Below are 17,218 nucleotides of genomic sequence, written 5' to 3' on the forward strand. Positions count from 1 at the left end.
CATTTGCTGCTCTATGTGCAGCAATGACGGACGCCACATTTATTTACACCGACGGCTCGAAAACATCGTTAGGTGTAGGGAGTGCTTATATTGTTAACGACACCCCAAATCAATTTCGGCTTCCCGACCAATGTTCGGTTTATACTGCGGAGCTTTACGCTGTTCTCCAGGCTGTCCACTACATCCGCCGCCATCAGCGGATACAGTACGTAATCTGCTCAGATTCTCTCAGCTCTCTCCTCAGTCTCCAAGCTCTTTACCCTGTGCACCCTCTGGTCCACCGGATTCAGGACTGTCTGCGCTTGCTCCACCTGAGGGGCGTCTCGGTGGCGTTCCTCTGGCTCCCGGGACACGCTGGTATCTGTGGGAATGAGGCGGCTGATATAGCGGCCAAGGCTGCAGTCTCTCTTCCTCGGCCAGCTATTCGGTCGCTTCCCTTCACCGATCTACGGAGCGGTTTATGTCGCCAAGTTGCTCATTTATGGCATGCGCATTGGTCGGCACTTCCCTGTAATAAATTGCGGGAAGTGAAAGCCCTTCCTTGCGCTTGGACCTCTTCCTCCCGAACGCGTCGTCGGGAGGAGGTAATTTTAGCTAGACTCCGGATAGGGCACTGTCGTTTTAGCCATCGACATCTTTTAAGCGGCGATCCTCCCCCACTCTGTCCCCACTGCTCTCAGCTGTGGACGGTAAGACACCTTTTAATTGAATGCCCCTATTTTAATCCGTTACGCTCCCGTCTACAGCTATCGCCTGATCTATCGTCGATTTTAGCAGATGACACGCGCTCCGCCGACCGCGTTCTCCAGTTTATTAGTGACAGTGAAATGGCGTCAGTCATTTGAACCTTTTTTTGGGGACAATCACCCCCTTTCTGTAGTGGATTTTTAAGCATTCTTCTATTTTTAGTTTCTCAAATTTTCTGACTTTGTTCCCATTGCTGCTGGTTTTAAAATTCGGTTTTTTACTGTCTTAAGTCACGGGCTGGGCGCTAATGACCTTAGCAGTTTTGCGCCCTAAAACCACAAAAAAAATCTATCTTTCCAGTCCCTTCACGCCCTTCTCAGGCATGGACAATACCATCCTCCAGTGGAACTGCAGCGGTTTCTTCCACCATCTATCTGAGCTCAGACAACTTATCAGCTGTCACCCTTTCTTCTGCATCGCTATTCAGGAAACTTGGTTTCCAGCAATGAGAACCCCTGCCCTCCGTGGCTATCGGAGTTATTATAAGAACCGGGCAGCTTATGGAATGGTGTCTGGAGGTGTCTGCATATATGTCCTTAACTCCCTCTACAAACAGCTTTAGAGGTGTCGCTGTTCAGGTGTGGACGCCTCAGGCTGTTACCGTCTGCAGACTTTACCTACCACAGGATGGTGATGTCACGCAGCATGTCCTGACTGTGCTGCTAGCCCAATTGCTGCCTCCTTTCTTGTTACTGGGCGACTTCAACGCCCATAACCCTCTGTGGGGTGGGTCAGTGGCTACATTGTGCATTTGTCGCAGCTCGATCTCTCGAATTTAAATGATGGTGCCTTCACACACTTCAGTGTGGCGTATGGCAAATACTCCGCCATTGACCTTTCGAGCTGTAGCCCTAGGCTCTTACTGTCTGTCCAATGGAGTGTGCATGGCGACCTGTGTGGTAGTGACCACTTTCCAATCTTTCTGTCACTGCCACGGCGTCACTCTTGTGGGCGCCCCAGCTGATGGGCTATGAATAAGGCTGACTGGGACTTGTTTTCCTCCACTGCCACTATTGAGCCTCTATCTAATGCCGGCATTGATGTGGTGGTTCACTTCGTCACCACCGTCATCGTTACTGCCACAGCATCTTCCATTCCCTGTTCTTCTGGGTCCCCTCAGAGGAGGACTGTGCCTTGGTGGTCGCCTGCGATCGCTGAGGCGATTAAAGATCGCAGACAGGCGCTACAGCGTCACAGGCGACATCCCTGCATTGAACACCTCATCACCTTCAAACGTCTGCATGCGCGGGACCATTGGCCACAGCATACTTGTGTAGGCAAGTGTCCCACCACTGCGGTTACGGCGCCAACGTTCGCTGGCCACTTAAGCTACGCATGTTTGTAGCTTGCCTGGGCATCATAACGATCGTCTTGTTCCCACAATCGGTCGTCCATTTCCCTGAAAGTGGGCCCCATTCGGGTTGTACGATCGTGGTCCGCATCAGAGCTTCTCTCTGGGCTTGGGGTTTTCCCTCTTCCACCTTCTTTCCGGGCCCAACGCCTACAAGTTAGCCAAAGAGGCTACCTGCCAACAGATGCTGGAGATCGGCCTACCGGGAACTGATCTCCGAAAGGTTTTGCACCGTCGGGTCTTTGGGATGTGGGGAGACGAATGGCGCACTCTGTCTGCACTCAACAAGCTGTGGCAAGTAAAGGAGACCACGACTGTGTGGGGTTCCTCCATGCGGGCCTCTCGCAGGGATTCTGTTGTTCTGTGTAGGCTCTGCATTGGTCACTCTTGGCTGACGTTTTCCATGTTGCTTTATTATTGACCTTGGGGATTTTCTTCCCCTGCAATTTTTCTCTTGTGCTTCGAATGACTACTGGATGGTTTCACTGTGCTCTGTGTGTTTATGAAACAAGGGACCAATGACCTTTGCAGTTTGGTCCCTTTAATCTTCAAACCAACCAACCAACCTTAGTATCAACTGTGAGTTCAATTCAGTACATGTGTTATTTTCAATGTTACCTGGTCTTGCAGATACACTGCTAATAGCAATATTCATTGAGAGAGAGGTAAACTTTATCAGTTTGAGACTATCAACTTGTACATCCTACTTTATTAAAATTATTAATTTCAACACGTTTATAGATTTAACTTGTTTTAATCAACACAGCACGCTTTAAAAGTTACAAGACAGTATAAAAGTGCAAATATATCTTCGAAAACTAGTTCAGGTACGTTAGGAGCCTTCTCAATGACTCCCATGCTTGCTTTCTTTCATCGTTCTACACTTCAGCTTCCCAGTTGTTTTGCTTTAATGACTCTAACCCCAACAAGCCCAAAATGTTGACAGCAAATCATGCTCTGTGTAAGTCAGACCGAATAATGTCCAGTACATTGCAGGCTACATCAGTCACACAAGAAGGGTATATGTCAGTAAAACACACACACACACACACACACACACACACACACACACACACACACACACACACACACACACACACAACAGATGCTAGTCTCTCTGGTTGTGTTCAGCACCTGTTCTTTACAAGCTAGTCTGTGGTTGTGCAGCGTCTTTCCTTAAAGATCAAAGCAGATGATGCATCACACATGTCAGGACATCATCGACGGCAGGCGAAGTGTCCATCTCATTCTAACTCATCCCTTGAGCTGTGGACGTGGACGTGGGCGTGTGGTCCTGCTCTTTCCCTGGTGTAGCCTGCTTGAGTGTCGATAAAATCGGAGGCCACTCACATGTGTACTGGTCTTCAGTCATTGGATCTCATTCACACATGTCCTGGTCTTCAGTCATCTGATCCCATTCACTCACATCCTGATCTTCAGTCAACATGGGCAGTTCATTGAGGTCCTCATCATGTTTGAGGGTAGGTGGAATGCAGTGTGCGTCAGTAGGGGATAGGGTATAGCCCACGACTGTTGGTGGTTCAAGGGAGACCGGATATGCCTTTGGCTTACCGCGGATTTCGGCACCGGTATTCCTGCCTGTCGTAAGAGGCGACTAAAACGAGTCTCAACTGTTTTGGCCTTTACTGTGATGGTCCCTTAAGGGGTTTGACCATTACCCTTCCAAATTTTCCGTTAGTGCATACCATTTGGGGAAGGACGCATTGTGCGGTGCATCTTAAAGCCATCTTGCCTTAGGATCTGGCACACTCGATATTGTCATGGAGTTGGATTTCCATCGAGCTTACGGCCACATCAGCTGTAGTGTGTTCCGGGTAGCATACATTCCCTCCATTGTGCACTTCCATATTTGCTCCGTTTATTAATGGATATTCGACACCCGACAACCAGCACGGTAGCCAGTCCGTTGTGGTGGGGTCGTCATGTACCCTCTTGGTGGTAGCCCCCTGACTACACAGGGATCGCACTGCTGAAGCCTGAGCTGCTCTCCCCACGTATGCCAAGGAGTAGATGCCTAACCGTCTGTGGGGTCAGGACTTACGGCAAAGGCCATCCTACCAGGTGGTCTTTGCTGTAACTGGCTGGTGCACATGGGGAGAGCCCCTGGTTGGAGTGGGTGGCATCAGGACGGATGACCCGCAATGAAGCGTGGTACATCATCTCTTGCTGGTGGGCCTCCACCAGCAGTGTCTAACATCAATGGAAATAAATTTGATCAGAGATCATTTCTCTCCCTGGCCACTCCATGGGGGAACGTATGGCTAAAGAAGGCAGTTGAGATCATTCACCCCAGTACCTCATGGGTACGCGAGTTAATGGGGAATCATTTATGTCGAACAAACCCCAGTTTTGTGTGGAGCATTTATAGGACAAGTTCGGGGAGGTGGAGGGCTTGTCCAGAATGCGCTCTGGGTCGGTTCTCATCAAAACAGCATCCTCTGCCCAGTTAGGGAGGTTGCTTACTTGTGACAGGTTGGGAGATGTTTCCGTCACCATCACTCCCCATAAAAGTTTAAACATTGTTCAGGGTATTATATTGTACAGGGATCTTCTACTGCAGTCTGACGATGAACTCCGCGCCAATCTAGAACGACGAGGTGTTCACTTCGTCCAGCACATCCATCGGGGTCGGAGGGATAATCAGGTAGCCACCAGTACCTTCATCTTAGCCTTCGAAGGTGATGTTTTACCCGGAAAGGTAAAGGTGATGGTTTACCGCTGTGATGTGAAGCCATATATCCCTCCTTCGATGCGGTGTTTTAAATGCTGGAAGTTTGGGCACATGTCATCCCGCTGTACTTCTGGCATCATATGTCGAGATTGTGGAAGTCCTTCGCATCCCAATACTCCATGTGCTCCGCCTGCCATCTGTGTTAACTGCGGAGAACACCATTCCCCCTGCTCGCTGGACTGTAGGATCTTCCAGAGAGAACGGAAGATATTGGAATATAAATCCCTGGACCACCTGGCCTACTCTGAGGCTAGGTGGAAATCTGAGAGGCTCCATCCTGTGCCAATGACATCAATGTACGCTGCTGCTGCAATGAAAGTTCTTCCATCTCCTGTGTCGTCCCGTACGGTTGGTTCTATGATAGGTCAGAATCCTACAGCCCCCTTGATTGTGAGGGGCACTTAACATCCTGTTGCTCATGCTCCATCTCCTTCAGGAGCAACACCCCCCCCCCAACCAGCGGGGACATCAGCTCCCCCTTCCCAGCCGGAGAAGCGTAAGACTGCTTTGGCTACTCTCACCAGGAAGGGGTCCCTTGGGGACCTCCCGTCGCAAGTCTCGACCAGTGGGACAGCGGACACACGCAAGTAGCTGAAACAATCACCAGTCCCTGGTCGTAGGGCCTCATGGTCGTCGTCCAACCCTGAGAGTGACCCAGTGAAGAACATGAAGCCTGAACCACCGAAGGCACAGTGGGAGAAGCCGAAAATGAATAAAGTCCCCAAGACCAAGGGCATTGTGGTGGCATCCGTCCCACCGCTTCCTACAAGCTCTGTGTCTGAGGACGAGGTGATGATTCTGGCGTCTGCTGAGGACCTCGCTCTCGCCAGTCCCTCAGACGCCATGGATAGCACTCGCACCGGTGCTCAATCGGACGCAAAAGGTGACCCATCAGCGTAATCTGCCTTCCAAGTCCCATCACGCCTTTCTCTGGCATGGACAATACCATCCTCCAGTGGAACTGCAGCGGTTTCTTCCACCATCTTGCTGAGTTCTGACAGCCTATCAGCCTTCACCCTTCACCCTCCCCCCAGGGGGTCCACAACTCTCTTGTGGATACCTGCGTAGCGAGCACGGGACCCCGAGCTAGTGTGGCCTTCCTTCCTTTCCGTGCTGCATACCTTCCCTTTCTGCATCCATCCCCATCCCTCTCTTCGCCCCTCCTCCCCTCACCACTGGCTCTTTCCTTCCCTTTCTCGCCATCTGGGAGTATGGTTTGTACCTACGTCTGGAGACGGACGCTCGTAAATATACTGCATTCTTCGCCTTCCTTGCTTTTATGTCTTCTTCCTTCCTTTGTCCTTCTCTTTTCCTTACCTCTTCTTTCCCTTTTCTCCGCTGCGGCGTTTGAGACCTCTCTTCTTTCCTTTCCCTTTCTCTTTCTTCCTCCCTGTGCGTGTCTGAAGGCCGACCCACACCTTTTGTGCGTAGCCAGTGACGGGGTAACGCGTAATTCCCCGCCCCGGGTAGACAGGTAGGACACGTACGTACCCCCTGGTAACGGCCAGGCCCAGGGAGGGGTGACCCTGCGGGTTCGGGGGTTAGAATAGGCCCGCGGTATTCCTGCCTGTCGTAAGAGGCGACTAAAAGGAGTCTCACATGTTTTGGCCTTATGTGATGGTCCCCTCTCGGGCTTGACCTCCATCTTTCTAAATTATTCCGAAGAGCGAGCCAATTGGGGAAGGGCGCCTTACATGGTGCACTGTATCCGTCGTGCAATTAGACCTTTAGCCGGCTTTCACGTCGTTGCAATGGTGTCCCGCTCGTTTTCGATCTTTAGGGCGGGGATACGTCCCTGGGTGCGATTACCACGCTGCCCTCTGCAGTGTTTCTTTTAACTGATACGACGACCTTGGACAGTTTTGCACCTAAGATTCAGCACGGTAGCCAGTCTGTTGTGGTGGAGCCGCCATGTACCCTCTTGGTTGTAGCCCCCTGACAACACAGGGATCGCTCTACTGATGCCTGCGCCGTTAACTCCCCACGTATGCCAAGGAGTAGATGCCTATCCTCCTGGGGTATCAGGACTCCCGGCATAGGCCATCCTGCCAGGTGGCCTTTGCTGTGGCTGGGTGGCGCCCGTGGGGAGGGCCCTTGGTCGGAGTAGGTGGCATCAGGGCGGATGACCCGCAATGAAGCGTGGTACATCATCTCTCGCTGGCGGCCAGCCGCCAGCAGTCTCTAAGCGTTCTCGGGCTCAATTTAATGCTCAGAAGTACGATCCGAAAACGTTCCCCTCCCTGGCCACGCCGTGGGAAGAGCGTAAGTCCCAGGATGGAGGTAACAGTTATTCGCCCCGATTCTTAGTTTGCACGAGAGCTGATGGGGAGTCATTTCTCTCCACAAAGCCTCAGTTCTTCGTCGAGCATTTAGAGGACAAGTTTGGGGAGGTGGAGGGCTTGTCTAAAATGCGCTCTGGCTCAGTACTGATACAAACGGCATCCTCCGCCCAGTCACGCAGGTTACTTGCTTGTGACAAGTTGGGGGATGTTAACGTTACTATTACTCCCCATAAGAGTTTAAATATGGTCCAGGGTGTTATTTTCCATAGGGACCTCCTTTTGCAGTCTGATGACGAGCTGCGCGCCAACTTAGAACGTAGAGGTGTTCATTTCGTCTGGCGCGTTCATCGGGGTCCGAGGGACAATCAGGTTGCTACCGGTGCCTTCATCTTGGCCTTCGAGGGTGATACGTTACCGGAAAAGGTCAAGCCCTATATCCCTCCCCCGATGCGGTGCTTCAAGTGCTGGAAGTTCGGCCATATGTCTTCCCGCTGCACTTCCAGCCTCACATGTCGAGATTGCGGACGCCCATCTCATCCCGATACTCCATGTGCCCCGCCTCCCATCTGCGTCAACTGCGGGGAGCACCATTCACCTTGCTCGCCAGACTGCAGAATATTCCAGAAAGAGCGCAAAATCATGGAATATAAGACCCTGGACCGACTGACTTATACTGAGGCCAAACGGAAATACGACCGATTACATCCCGTGAGAATGACAACTTCCTACGCCGCTGCTACAACACCTGTGCTAGCCCCATCAGTTTCGCGCCTTCCGGCCGGATCGACGAGTGGTACAACTCCTCCTGCCCCCTTGCCAGTGGGGGGCTCTACCCACCGGATTGCTCCTGTGCCACCTACCTCAGGAGCAACACCATCCCCCCCATCGGGGACGTCGGTCCCCGCTTCTAAGCCGGAGAAGTGTCCCACTTCTTCGGCTTCTCACGCTCGCAAGGGGTCCCTTGGGTCCCTCCCTTCCCAGGTTTCCACCGGCGGGAAGGCTGACGATAGCCAGTGGCGTAAGTGCCCACAATCTGCAGGTCGAAGGGCTTCCCGATCCTCCTCAGTCCCGGAGACTGAATCGGTGAAGCCCTCCCAGCCAGTTAAACCCAAGGAGCAGCGTGAGAAATCAAAGAAGAGCAGCTCTAAGCCCAAGGAACGCGCGGTGGTAGCCACCCCATCGCTACCTTCTAGCTTTGCGTCTGAGGATGAGGTGGAGATTCTGGCGTCCGCTGAGGACCTCGATCTCGCCGGTCCCTCAGACGCCGTGAATAGCAATAGCACTAGCACGGGTGCTCAATCGGAGGCAGCAGGTGACCCAGCGGCGTAATCTGCCGTCCCAGTCCCGGCACGCCTTTCTCAGCCATGGACAAAACCATCCTCCAGTGGAACTGCAGCGGTTTCTTCCACCATCTAGCTGAGCTCCGCCAACTTCTCAGCCTTCACCCTTTCCTCTGCATTGCTCTGCAGGAAACTTGGTTTCCAGCAATGCGCACCCCCGCCCTCCGTGGCTATCGGGGTTATTATAAGAACCGAGCAGCTTATGAAAGGGTGTCTGGGGGCGTCTGCATCTATGTCCTTAACTCTCTTCACAGCGAGTCTGTCCCTCTACAAACAGCTTTAGAGGCTGTCGCTGTTAGGGTGTGGACGCCGCAGGCTCTTATCGTCTGCAGTCTTTACCTTCCACCGGAGAATGTCGCGCAGCATGTCCTGGCTGCGCTGATAGCCCAATTGCCGCCACCTTTCTTATTACTGGGCGACTTTAACGCCCATAACCCTCTGTGGGGTGGGTCAGTGGCAACAGGTCGAGGCGCCACCGTTGAGCATTTATTGTCGCAGCTCGATCTCTCGATTTTGAATGATGGTGCCTCCACACACTTCAGTGTGGCGCATGGCACCTACTCCGCCATTGACCTTTCAATCTGTAGCCCTAGCCTCTTACCATCTGTCCACTGGAGTGTGCATGACGACCTGTGTGGTAGTGACCACTTTCCGATTTTTCTGTCACTACCACAGCGTCACTCTTCTGGGCGCCTTAGCAGATGGGCTACGAATAAGGCTGACTGGGACTTGTTCTCCTCCACTGCCGCTATTGAGCCTCTCTCAACTGATGCCATTGATGCGGTGGTTACATCGTTCACCGCCGGCATCGTCACTGCCGCCGAGTCTGCCATTCCCCGTTCTTCTGGGTCCCCTCGGCGGAGGGCTGTGCCTTGGTGGTCGCCTGAGATCGCTGAAGCGATTAAAGATCGCCGGCGGGCGCTCCAGCGTCACAAGCGACATCCCTCCATGGACCACCTTATCGCCTTCAAACGGCTGCGTGCGCGGGCCCGCCTCCTTATCCGCCAAGGCAAGGAGGAGTGCTGGGAGCGGTATGTGTCCACCATTGGACTCCATGTCACTCCATCGCAGGTCTGGGCCAAGATTCGACGGGTCTTCGGCTATCGGACCCCTGCCAGCGTCCCTGCGCTCTCACTGAATGGAGCAGTTTGTACTGACTCCGACGTCATTGCAAACCGCTTAGCAGAGCATTTTGCTATGAGTTCCGCTTCTGCGAATTACCCCCAGGCCTTCCGCTCCATTAAAGAGCGGATGGAACGTCGGAGCCTTTCTTTTCGCACCAACGCTTCTGAACCCTACAACGCTCCATTCAGTGAGTGGGAATTTCACAGTGCCCTTGCCGCTTGCCCTGATACCGCTCCCGGGCCAGATCGCATCCACTGTCAGATGCTGAAACACCTTTCAGTGGACTGCAAGCGACGCCTCCTCGACCTTTACAACCGTCTCTGGGTCGAGGGTGAGTTTCCGTCGCAATGGCGGGAAAGTATTGTCATCCCCATTTTGAAACCTGGAACGAACCCTCTGGAGGTGGACAGCTACTGTCCCATTAGTCTCACCAACGTTCTTTGCAAGTTGCTTGAACGGATGGTGAGCCGGCGCTTAAATTGGGTGCTGGAGTCTCGGGGCCTTCTGGCTCCGTCTCAGGGTGGGTTCCGTAAAGGCCGCTCCGCCACCGACAATCTTGTGAGCCTTGAGTCGGCCATCCGTACAGCCTTTGCCCGCCGTCAGCACCTGGTCGCTGTCTTTTTCGACATGCGGAAGGCGTACGATACGACATGGCGCCATCACATCCTTTCTACGCTTCATGGAGGGGGCTTCGGGGCCCTCTGCCGATCTTTATCAGAAATTTTCTGTCGTATCGTACCTTCCGCGTGCAAGTCGCGGCCTCGTATAGTTCCTCCCTCGTCCAGGAGAACGGGGTACCCCAGGGCTCTGTCCTCAGTGTCTGCCTGTTTTTAATTGCAATAAACGGCCGCAGGAAATTCTGTCTCCGCTTCCCTGTATGCTGACGACTTCTGTCTTTACTATAGTTCTATTAGCATTGCAGCAGCTGAACGTCAGCTACAGGGCGCAATCCGCAAGGCGCAGTCTTGGGCTGTAGCGCGTGGTTTTCAGTTTTCGGCTGCCAAGACCCGCGTTATGCATTTCTGCCGGCGCCGAACGGTCCATCCTGAGCCGCGACTTTATCTTGCCGACGAACTTCTTGCTGTGGTGGAGACCCACAGGTTTTTGGGTGTCCTTTTTGATGCCCAGTTGACTTGGCTGCCTCATATCCGGCAGCTTAAACAAGCGTGTTGGCGGCATCTCAACGCCCTGCGTTGTTTGAGCCACACCCTCTGGGGCGCCGACCGATCTACCCTGTTGCGGCTCTACCAGGCGTTAATCCAGTCTCGCCTTGATTATGGGTGCCTAACTTATGGCTCAGCATCCCCATCTGCGTTGCGGGTGCTGGACCCAATTCTCCACAGCGGGATACGCCTTGCCACTGGTGCTTTCCGCACCAGCCCTGTGGACAGCGTCCTAGTGGAGGCAGGTGTACCTCCACTGCGGTTCCGACGCCAACGTTTGCTGGCCGCTTATGCTGCCCATGTTTTTAGCTTGCCCGGGCATTCAAATTATCATGTCCTGATCCCGCAGTCAGTCGTCCATCTGCCAGACCGTCGGCCCCGGTCGGGTTGTCCGATCGCCGTACGCATCAAGAAGCTTCTCTGCGGGCTTGGGTTTTTCCCAGTTCCACCTCCTTTCCGGGCGCCTCTGCGTACACCCCCGTTGTGTGTTCCTCGCCCTTGCCTTCGGCTCGACTTGGCACAGGGCTCGAAGGACTCGGTCCCTCCAGAGGCCTTGCGCCGCCGCTTTTATTCCATCCTGGCCACATATCAGGGCTCTGGAATTGTTTTCACCGACGGTTCGATGGTTGCTGGTTGTGTCGGGTATGCGCTAACTCTAGGGGACCATTCCGAACAACGGTCCTTGGCGGCTGGCTGCAGCGTTTACACTGCTGAGCTAGTCGCCATCTTTCGTGCCCTAGAGTATATCCGCTCCTGCTCAGGTGAGTCCTTCGTTATCTGTAGCGATTCCCTGAGCGGTTTACGAGCTCTCGACCAGTGTTTTCCTCATTCTCGTCTGGTGATGGCTATCCATGAGTCCCTGCATACTCCAGCGCGTTGCGGCCGCTCTGTGGTCTTTGTGTGGACCCCCGGTCATGTCGGTATCCCGGGCAATGAACATGTTGACCGGCTGGCGAAAGAGGCCACGAGTAAACAGTCTCTGGACGTTGGCCTCCCAGAGACTGATTTGCGGGCAGTCCTCCGCCGAAACGTTTTTGCGCTTTGGGACGCTGAATGGCGCAATCGGATCATGCCCAATAAACTCTGTGCCATCAAGGAGACGACGACTGTGTGGCGGTCATCCCTGCGAGCCAACCGCAGGGACTCTGTCGTCCTTTGTCGGCTCCGCATTGGCCACTCCCACCTGACACACAGTTATTTACTGCGCCGAGAGGACCCTCCTGTATGTCGCTGCGGGGCGGCTTTGACAGTGGCCCACATTTTGTTGGCCTGCCCCCCTTTTAGTTGTGGTCAGGCAGACATTTGCGCTGCCTGATACGCTCCCTGCCCTCTTATGTGGTGACCCTGGTATGGCTGACTTAGTTTTCAGTTCTATTCGGGCAGGGGGTTTTTATTATTTACTCTGAGTGTTTGTTATGTTCTTTTGTGTTGATTCTGGCCATTGGCCTACGATTTTACGCTGAGTTTTTAATGTGTTCTCGGTGGTTGGCTTTTCCTTTTTATCTCTATGGTAGGCCAACCACTGTCACACTCTGTGTGATTTTGTTTCGTCTGATCTCTGTAGGGGTATTTCTTGTCCTGTGTCGTCTGACGTCTTTCCTGTTGTTCGTTTTTTATTCTCTTTGGGTGGTTTTACTTTTTTGGAAAAAGGGACCGATGACCGTCGCAGTCTGGTCCCTTTCATCCCCCCCCAAACCAACCAACCAACCAACCGGTATCCCTGGGAACGAAACTGCAGATGCCGCTGCCAAGGCTGTGGTCCTCCAGCCTAGGACAGCTTCTTGTTGTGTCCCTTCGTCCGATTTTAGCGGGGTCATTTGTAGGCGCATCTTATCGCTGTGGCATGCCGATTGGGCTGCACTTACAGACAACAAGCTTCGGGCCTTAAAACCTCTTCCCGTGGCTTGGACGTCCTCCTCACGCCCTTCTCGGCGGGAGGAGGCCGTTTTAGCCCGGTTAAGAATTGGACACTGCCGGTTCAGCCATCGCCATCTGCTGACGGCTGCACCGGCGCCGTTCTGCCCATGTGGGCACTTGCTGACGGTTAGACACATTTTAATGTCCTGTCCAGATCTTAACACACTGCGCCTCGATCTTAACCTGCCAAATACTTTCGATGCCATTTTAGCGGATGACCCACAAGCAGCTGCTCGTGTTCTTCGTTTTATCAATTTGACAAACCTCGCTAAGGACATTTGATGATGTTGTTTTTTAATCCTATGCCTGTCAGTCTTTTATCGTGTTTTCCCTTTTAGTTGTTGTTGTCAACTTGTGCCTCGCGGTGCATTCTTAGAGTAGTCAGGGCGCTAATGACCATTGAAGTTGTGCACCCTAAAACCACAAAAAAAAACATTTTTGTCTGCCTCCACGACAAATTTATCTCATTTGGACCTTGTGGTCGGTACTGTTCCGCTAGCTCGGCGCTTCGAATGGTTCGCCCTTGATGATACACACTCGAGTGACCACTTTCCATGTGTCCTTAGACTGCAGCCTCAACTGCCATATATGCGTCCGTGACGCTGGAAATTTGCCCAAGCCGATTGGACACTTCTATCGTCTCTAGCGACATTCGATGACCGTCGCTTTCCCAGCGTCGACGATGAGGTCACACATATTACCGATGTTATTCTTACAGCTGCGGAACGTTCAATCCCACGCACTTCCGAATTGCCCCGGCGCCCCCCAGTTCCTTGGTGGAACGTGGCATGCCGTGACGCAATACGTGAGCGGCGACGTGCTCTTCGTATTTTCCGTCACCATCCTACTTTGGCCAACTGTATCCGCTATAAGCAGCTCCGTGCGTCGCGTCATCCGCGATAGCAAGAAGGCAAGCTGGAAATTCTTTATTAGCTCATTTAACACCTTCACTCCCTCCTCGAAAGTTTGGAGTCGGCTTCGACGGTTCTCGGGCGCGCCTAGTTTCTACCCGGTCTCTGGGCTCACTGTCGCGCATGATACCTTAGTGGACCCCGTCGGAATTTCTGACTCGTTGGGTCAGCACTTTGCTGAGATTTCGAGCTCTTCAAATTACCCGCCGGCTCGAAAACATCGTTAGGTGTAGGGAGTGCCTATATTGTTGGCGACACCCCAAATCGCTTTCGGCTTCCTGACCAGTGTTCGGTTTATACTGCGGAGCTTTACGCTGTTCTCCAGGCTGTCCACTACATCCGCCGCCATCAGCGGATACAGTACGTTATCTGCTCAGATTCTCTCAGCTCTCTCCTCAGTCTCCAATCTCTTTACCCTGTCCACCCTCTGGTCCACCGGATTCAGGACTGTCTGCGCTTGCTCCACCTGGGGGGCGTCTCGGTGGCGTTCCTCTGGCTCCCGGGACACGCTGGTATCTGTGGGAATGAGGCGGCCGATATAGCGGCCAAGGCTGCAGTCTCTCTTCCTCGGCCAGCTATTCAGTCGCTTCCCTTCACCGATCTACGGAGCGGTTTATGTCGATTTTAGCAATTGACACGCGCTCAGCCGATAGCGTTCTCCAGTTTGTTAGTGACAGTGAAATGACGTCAGTCATTTGAAGCTTTTTTTGGGGACAACCACCCCCTTTCTGTAGTGGATTTTTAAGCATTTCAGCTATTTTTAGTTTCTCCAATTTTATGACTTTGTTCCCATTGCTGCTGGTTTTCAATTTCGGTTTTTTACTGTTTCCTAAGTCACGGGCTGGGCGCTAATGACCATAGAAGTTTTGCGCCCTAAAACAAAAAAAAAAAACCCTTCATCCTTTCTTCTGCAATGCTATTCAGGAAACTTGGTTTCCAGCAATGCGAACCCCTGCCCTTCGTGGCGAGCAGAGGTCGAGGCGCCACCATTGAGCATTTATTGACACAGCTCCATCTTTTACTTTTAACCCCTCAGGGGTCTCAGCATTTATTTGCTGGGTACGGGCCTGGCGAACCCGGGGTCCCCAAGCTGTGGACTGGTGTACGCCGCCGGTTCTGACACCGTAAGCTCTGGGCATGCTTCAGCGACCACCGTGTGGCGCAACGGTGGAACATTGTGAGTCGCAGGGACCGGGGATCTTGGCCTGATTGCCTGGATCGCGAGGATGGTACATACCTCTATAAAAAACCCTTCAATCTTAAGGTGTGCTGCGCGCCGGTAAGATGCATGGCTGTTGAGGTGGAACAGTCGCTAGCGGGCGACCTCTGAGGAACCTGCCGCACCTCAGTTGTATAAGGCTTACCCAGGCATGCGGGGCTCTGTCTGGGCTGACGTTTCGTTCCCTAGCTGCTCGCGGGACGCACATGGCAACCACATATTTCCCTTCACCAACTTCGCAATCAGTCAAGCACATGAGGGAGGCTAGTCCTCCAGATATGCAGATGGAAAAGAGTAACAGGGCTCATGGAGTCGAAAATGACGATGTTTTCATCGTGATTAAGAGGAAGGAGGGTTCATTTGAAAAATTGTCTCCTTTCTACATACGTAAAGGTTTAGAAGGACTCGCAGGTACACTGAAATCTATCAAACGCCTGAGGAATGGTACCCTGTTAGTTGAGACTACTTGGGCAAAGCAAGTGGAGCTGCTTCGAAAGTCAACCAAGTTAGGCGAGTATGATATTACTGTCGAGTTGCACAATTCCCTCAACTCCAGTAAAGGCGTTGTCACCTGCCGTGATTTAATGTATATCAATGTCGACGAGCTGAAGCAAGAATGGGCAACACAGGGGATTGTAGATGTGGAACAAAGGACACGTAGGAATAATGGAGTTATTGAGAAATCTGCCACCTTCATTGTGACTTTCAATTCGCCTGTCTTACCTGAATACGTTCTGGCTGGTTTCCTCCGACTTAGGGTTCGGCCTTATATACCTAACCCTATGCGCTGTTTCAAATGTCAGCGATTTGGCCATATGACAGTGAGTTGTGGGGGTGAACCAACATGCGGTATATGTGGCAAGGCAACTCATGACGCTGGGACCAACTGCACATATCCAGCGCTGTGTATCAACTGCTCTGGGAGCCATCCCGTCTGGAGCAGAGACTGCCCCGTCTCTGCGGAAGAACGAAAAATTCAGGAGATCAAGGTGACAAAGAGGCTACCTTATGTGGAAGCCAAAAAAGAGTATAGGGCTACAAAACCCCCTGTCTTTGCCACATCCTATGCCTCCTTGGTGACAACCGTGTGTGGCAAGTAGACGCTTCGACGCAGACCACGTCCAGCGTAGCAGTATCCTCCACCAATACCTGTACCTGCGTTTGTACCTGCCAGAGCACTCCTAATAACGATATAGCTATTCAGGCTGCTCCGCCTGCACCAACCGCTATTGCAGATTAAGCTACAGTGAAGCCTTCGAAGGCCCTCCAGAAACAGAGTGCCTCTCCACTTCCCCCATCCCCGACTTCCACAAAGAAAACGGGACCAGGGAAAGGGGCACGGCGTTTGATGTCAAACCTGCCAAAGGCACCATTGGATGTCGTTAAGGCATCCCTGACTGATGAGGAGGAAATCGTCATGGATTTTGAAACCTCTTCCCCAGAACCTGGCAGCCCTCTGCTGCCACTCGCTCTACAAGTGCCTCACCAGCGCGGCGCAAAGACGGGGGGAAATCTAAACCGAAACGCTGATATGGCTCCCATACTTCAGTGGAATATGAATGGAGTCAGACCTCGCTTTGCAGAATTGCGGCTGTTAGTACAGGAAAACCCCTTTTGCATCTCTTTGCAAGAGACACATTTTAAAGAGACTGACATGCCTGTACTTACAGGATATCACATGACAGGAAAGACGACCTGACTGGTAATAGGGCTCAGGGTGGGGTGGCAGTGTTCATTAAGGACACATTCCACCCCCTCACCTCTGACCTTAACCACAACGCTACAAGCGGTTGCAGCTCGGATCCTGGCCCAGGTTAATGTCACAGTGTGCTCCTTGTATTTACCACCCGCTGAGATCGTTGACAGTGAAGACCTCGAACGGCTCATTGAACAGCTACCCCACCCCTTTCTCATTTTAGGAGACTTTAATGCTCATAATGCATTATGGGTTTCCAACAAAACCTGCCCCAGAGGCCAGATGATTGAGCAGTTGCTCAGGACTTCCGACATCATACTGCTGAACACAGGTCAGGCCACGCATTTTAGCACCGCTTCAGGTTCGTCTCCTGCCATAGACCGCTCTATTTGTTCGCCTGTGCTTGTGGACATTGCTCAGTGGGTCGTAGACGACGACCTTCAAGGCAGCGACCATTTTCCTATCTGGCTCCATCTGCCAGTTGAAATGGGTCGTGTCGCACAGCCGCCGAAATGGTTGTTCCCGAAAGGAAACTGGACGCTCTACCGGCAGTTGGCTGTTTTTGAACGGTGTGAAGGCGTCCCGGATTGGGTGGATCACATTACGGCGGTGATGCACCATGCCGCTGATGTATCCATACCAAAGTCAAAGGGAACACCTGTGAGGCAGCCTGTCCCTTGGTGGAATGACGACTGTCGTACCGCCATCAGAGACA

The sequence above is a fragment of the Schistocerca cancellata genome, chromosome 1, assembly GCF_023864275.1.
Source record: "Schistocerca cancellata isolate TAMUIC-IGC-003103 chromosome 1, iqSchCanc2.1, whole genome shotgun sequence".
Classification (NCBI taxonomy): domain Eukaryota; kingdom Metazoa; phylum Arthropoda; class Insecta; order Orthoptera; family Acrididae; genus Schistocerca; species Schistocerca cancellata.